We start from the raw sequence: 6,077 nt of genomic DNA, 5'->3' as shown, positions 1-6,077 counted from the left end.
TGTCAACATGAAAAGGCAAAAAAATATGATCCAGACAAGACTAACCCAGACAGCTTCAGCATCTGCTACATCTTCCCCTGAGAAGGAATCTGGGGAGATAGATTTAGCCAGTCTTCCTGAGAAAGAATTCAAAACAAAAGTCATAACCATGCTGATGGACTTGCAGAGAAATATGCAAGAACTAAGGAAGGAGAATTCAGAAATAAAACAAGCTCTGGAAGGACTTCAAAACAGAATGGACGAGATGCAAGAGACCATTAATGGACTAGAAAACAGAGAACAGGAATGCAGAGAAGCTGATGCAGAGAGAGATAAAAGGATCTCCAGGAATGAAAGAATTTTAAGAGAGCTGAGTGATCAATCTAAAAGGAATAATATAAGAATCATAGGTATTCCAGAAGAAGTAGAGAGAGAAAAGGGGATAGAAAATGTCTTTGAAGAAATAATTGCTGAAAATTTCCCCAAACTAGGGGAAGAAATGGCCTCTCAGACCACAGAGGTACACAGAACTCCCATGACAAGGGATCCAAGGAGGGCAACACCAAGACACATAATAATTAAAATGGCAAAGATCAAAGACAAGGACAAAGTATTACAAGCAGCCAGAGAGAAAAAAAAGGTTACCTACAAAGGAAAACCCATCAGGCTATCATCAGACTTCTCAACAGAAACCCTACAGGCCAGAAGAGAATGGCATGATATACTTAATGCAATGAAACAGAAGGGCCTCGAACCAAGACTACTGTATCCAGCACAAATATCATTTAAATATGAAGGAGGGATTAAACAATTCCCAGACAAGCAAAAGTTGAGGGAATTTGCCTCCCACAAACCACCTCTACAGGGCATCCTACAGGGACTGCTCTAGATGGGAGCACTCCTAAAAAGAGCACACAACAAAACACCCAACATATGAAGAAGGGAGGAGGAGGAATAAGAAGGGAGAGAAATAAAGAATCATCAGATTGTGTTTATAATAGCACAACAAGCGAGTTAAGTTAGACAGTAAGATAGTAAAGAAGCTAACCCTAAACCTTTGGTAACCACAAACTTAAAGCCTGCAATGGCAATAAATTCATACCTTTCAATAATCACCCTAAATGTAAATGGACTGAATGCACCAATCAAAAGACACAGAGTAAAAGAATGGATAAAAAAGCAAGATCCATCCATATGCTGCTTACAAGAGACTCACCTCAAACCCAAAGACGCGCACAGACTTAAAGTCAAGGGATGGAAAAAGATATTTCAAGCAAACAACAGAGAGAAGAAAGCAGGTGTTGCAATTCTGGTATCAGACAAAACAGACTTCAAAATAAAGAAAGTAACAAAAGACAAAGAAGGACATTACATAATGATAAAGGGCTCAGTCCATCAAGAGGATATAACCATTATAAATATATATGCACCCAATACAGGAGCACCAACATACCTGAAACAAATATTAACAGAACTAAAGGAGGAAATAGAATGCAATGCATTCATTCTAGGAGACTTCAACACACCACTCACTCCAAAGGACAGATCCACCAGACAGAAAATAAGTAAGGACACAGAGGCACTGAACAACACACTAGAACAGATGGACCTAATAGACATCTACAGAACTCTACATCCAAAAGCAACAGGATACACGTTCTTCTCAAGTGCACATGGAACATTCTCCAGAATAGACCACATACTAGGACACAAAAAGAGCCTCAGTAAATTCGAAAAGATTGAAATCCTACCAACCAACTTTTCAGACCACAAAGGCATTAAACTAGAAATAAACTGTTCAAAGAAAGCAAAAAGGCTCACAAACACATGGAGGCTAAACAACACGCTCCTAAATAATCAATGGATCAATGACCAAATCAAAATGGAGATCCAGCAATATATGGAAACAAATGACAACAAAAACACTAAGCCCCAACTTCTGTGGGACGCAGCAAAAGCAGTCTTAAGAGGAAAGTATATAGCACTCCAAGCATATATAAAAAAGGAAGAGCAATCCCAAATGAACGGTCTAATGTCACAACTATCAAAATTGGAAAAAGAAGAACAAATGAGGCCTAAGGTCAGCAGAAGGAGGGACATAACAAAGATCAGAGAAGAAATAAATAAAATTGAGAAGAATAAAACAATAGCAAAAATCAATGAAACCAAGAGCTGATTCTTCGAGAAAATAAACAAAATAGATAAGCCTCTAGCCAGACTTATTAAGAGGAAAAGAGAGTCAACACAAATCAACAGTATCAGAAATGAGAAAGGAAAAATCACAACAGATCCCGCAGAAATACAAAGAATTATTAGAGACTACTATGAAAACCTATATGCTAACAAGCTGGGAAACCTAGGAGAAATGGACAACTTCCTAGAAAAATACAACCTTCCAAGACTGACCCAAAAAGAAACAGAAAATCTAAACAGACCAATTACCAGCAACGAAATTGAAGCAGTAATCAAAAAACTACCAAAGAACAAAACCCCCGGGCCAGATGGATTTACCTCGGAATTTTATCAGACATACAGGGAAGACATAATACCCATTCTCCTTAAAGTTTTCCAAGAAATAGAAGAGGAGGGGATACTCCCAAACTCATTCTATGAAGCTAACATCACCCTAATACCAAAACCAGGCAAAGACACCACCAAAAAAGAAAACTACAGACCAATATCCGTGATGAACGTAGACGCAAAAATACTCAACAAAATTTTAGCAAACCGAATTCAAAAATACATCAAAACCATCGTACACTATGACCAAGTGGGATTCATCCCAGGGATGCAAGGATGGCACAACATTCGAAAGTCCATCAATATCATCCACCACATCAACAAAAAGAAAGACAAAAACCACATGATCATCTCCATAGATGCTGAAAAAGCATTTGACAAAGTTCAACATCCATTCATGATAAAAACTCTCAGCAAAATGGGAATAGAGGGCAAGTACCTCAACATAATAAAGGCCATCTATGAAAAACCCACAGCCAACATTATATTGAATAGCGAGAAGCTGAAAGCATTTCCGCTGAGATCGGGAACTAGACAGGGATGCCCACTCTCCCCACTGTTATTTAACATTGTACTAGAGGTCCTAGCCACGGCAATCAGACAAAACAAAAAAATACAAGGAATCCAGATTGGCAAAGAAGAAGTCAAACTGTCACTATTTGCAGATGACATGATACTGTACATAAAAAACCCTAAAGACTCCACCCCAGAACTAATAGAACTGATATCGGAATACAGCAAAGTTGCAGGATACAAAATCAACACACAGAAATCTGTGGCTTTCCTATATACCAACAATGAACCAACAGAAAGAGAAATCAGGAAAACAACTCCATTCACAATTGCATCAAAAAAAATAAAATACCTAGGAATAAACCTAACCAAAGAAGTGAAAGACTTATATTCTGAAAACTACAAGTCACTCTTAAAAGAAATTAAAGGGGACACTAACAGATGGAAACGCATCCCATGCTCATGGCTAGGAAGAATTAATATCGTCAAAATGGCCATCCTGCCCAAAGCAATATACAGATTTGATGCAATCCCTATGAAACTACCAGCAACATTCTTCAATGAACTGGAACAAATAATTCAAAAATTCATATGGAACCACCAAAGACCCCGAATAGCCAAAGCAATCCTGAGAAAGAAGAATAAAGTAGGGGGGATCTCACTCCCCAACTTCAAGCTCTATTATAAAGCCATAGTAATCAAGACAATTTGGTACTGGCACAAGAACAGAGCCACAGACCAATGGAACAGACTAGACAATCCAGACATTAACTCAGACATATATGGTCAATTAATATTTGATAAAGGAGCCATGGACATACAATGGCGAAATGACAGTCTCTTCAACAGATGGTGCTGGCAAAACTGGACAGCTACATGTAGGAGAATGAAACTGGACCATCGTCTAACCCCATATACAAAAGTAAACTCAAAATGGATCAAAGACCTGAATGTAAGTCATGAAACCATTAAACTCTTGGAAGAAAACATAGGCACAAACCTCTTAGACATAAACATGAGTGACCTCTTCTTGAACATATCTCCCCGGGCAAGGAAAACAACAGCAAAAATGAACAAGTGGGACTATATTAAGCTGAAAAGCTTCTGTACAGCAAAAGACACCATCAATAGAACAAAAAGGAACCCTACAGTATGGGAGAATATCTTTGAAAATGACACATCCGATAAAGGCTTGACGTCCAGAATATATAAAGAGCTCACACGCCTCAACAAACAAAAAACAAATAACCCAATTAAAAAATGGGCAAAGGAACTGAACAGACGGTTCTCCAAAAAAGAAATACAGATGGCCAACAGACACATGAAAAGATGCTCCACATCGCTAATTATCAGAGAAATGCAAATTAAAACTACAATGAGGTATCACCTCACACCAGTAAGGATGGCTGCCATCCAAAAGACAAACAACAACAAATGTTGGCGAGGCTGTGGAGAAAGGGGAACCCTCCTACACTGCTGGTGGGAATGTAAACTTGTTCAACCATTGTGGAAAGCAGTATGGAGGTACATCAAAATGCTCAAAACAGACATACCATTTGACCCAGGAATTGCACTCCTAGGAATTTACCCTAAGAATGCAGCAATCAAGTATGAGAAAGACCAATGTACCCCTATGTTTATCGCAGCACTATTTACAATAGCCAAGAATTGGAAGCAACCTAAATGTCCATCGATAGATGAATGGATAAAGAAGATGTGGTACATATACACAATGGAATACTACTCAGCCATAAGAAAAGGGCAAATCCAACCATTTGCAGCAACATGGATGGAGCTGGAGGGTATTTTGCTCAGTGAAACAAGCCAAGCAGAGAAAGAGAAATACCAAATGATTTCACTCATCTGTGGAATATAAGAACAAAGGAAAAACTGAAGGAACCAAACAGCAGCAGAATCACAGAACTCAAGAATGGACTAACAGGTACCAAAGGGAAAGGGACTGGGGAGGATGGGTGGGTAGGGAGGGATAAGGGGGGGAGAAGTAGGGGGGTATTAAGATTAGCATCCATAGCGGGGTGGGAGAAAGGGGAGGGCTGTACAACACAGAGAAGACAAGTAGTGATTCTACAACAGGTTGCTACGCTGATGGACAGTGACTGTAAAGGAGTATATAGGGGGGACCTGGTATAGGGGAGAGCCTAGTAAACAAAGTATTCGTCATGTAAGTGTAGATTAATGATTAAAAAAAAAAAATGCAGTTCCTATGTGGTGACCTCTAATGAGTTCTACACAATGATATAAAGGACATATAAAAGTGTAGGCAAAGGGTCTGTTTGTGTTTATACAGAGGATCAAAGCCTAATTTGGCTACCCCGAAAATGAACTAAGATACGATATGAAAAAGAACTTCCAACATCAGCACTCTCGGGAAGACTCATGACAGAAGATGATCAGAAAAAAAAAAAAAAACTTCAACAAAGATCCACGCACTGTCACAGGTGTAGATGCACTCATCCCACCAGTTCCTGGACTTGCCATGGGAAAGATGAAGGAGATATCTAAGCTGGCCTGTGCATGCAGTAAAAGAAAAATTGGACTGGATCTATACTGTTGGAACTCAACCAAGAATTAGGAGAAGTGCAAATTGTAGCACTCCAAAATCTTACAACCACAGACTATTTATCGTTAAAAGAACATATGGGATATGAACAGTCCCCAGGAATGGGTTGTTCTAGTTTATCTGAATTCTCTCAGACTGTTTAAGTTCAGTCGGACAATATCCACCATATCATAGATAAGTTTTCACAAATGCCTAAGGTGCCTAACTGGTTTTCTTGGTTTCACTGGAGATGGCTGGTAATTACAGGTATGCTTTGGTTATGTAACTATACTCCTATTATGTTAATGTGTGTGCACAATTTAATTAGTCGTTTAAAACCTATCCATGCTGAAGTTACTCTACAAGAAGATATGTCAAAGAAATAATCAATCTTCCCAGGTTTTCTTCTGCCTGCTACTTCTGTAGCTTTTCTTCTTCCTACCCAATCACAACCTTTAAATAGAACTCGTGCCACATGTCGAATTTACCGAGTATCATAATTCTT

This window comes from Manis pentadactyla, chromosome 5, assembly GCF_030020395.1.
Source record: "Manis pentadactyla isolate mManPen7 chromosome 5, mManPen7.hap1, whole genome shotgun sequence".
Classification (NCBI taxonomy): Eukaryota; Metazoa; Chordata; class Mammalia; order Pholidota; family Manidae; genus Manis; species Manis pentadactyla.
The sequence above is the reverse complement of the archived record's forward strand: the minus strand, read 5'-3'. Positions refer to the sequence as shown.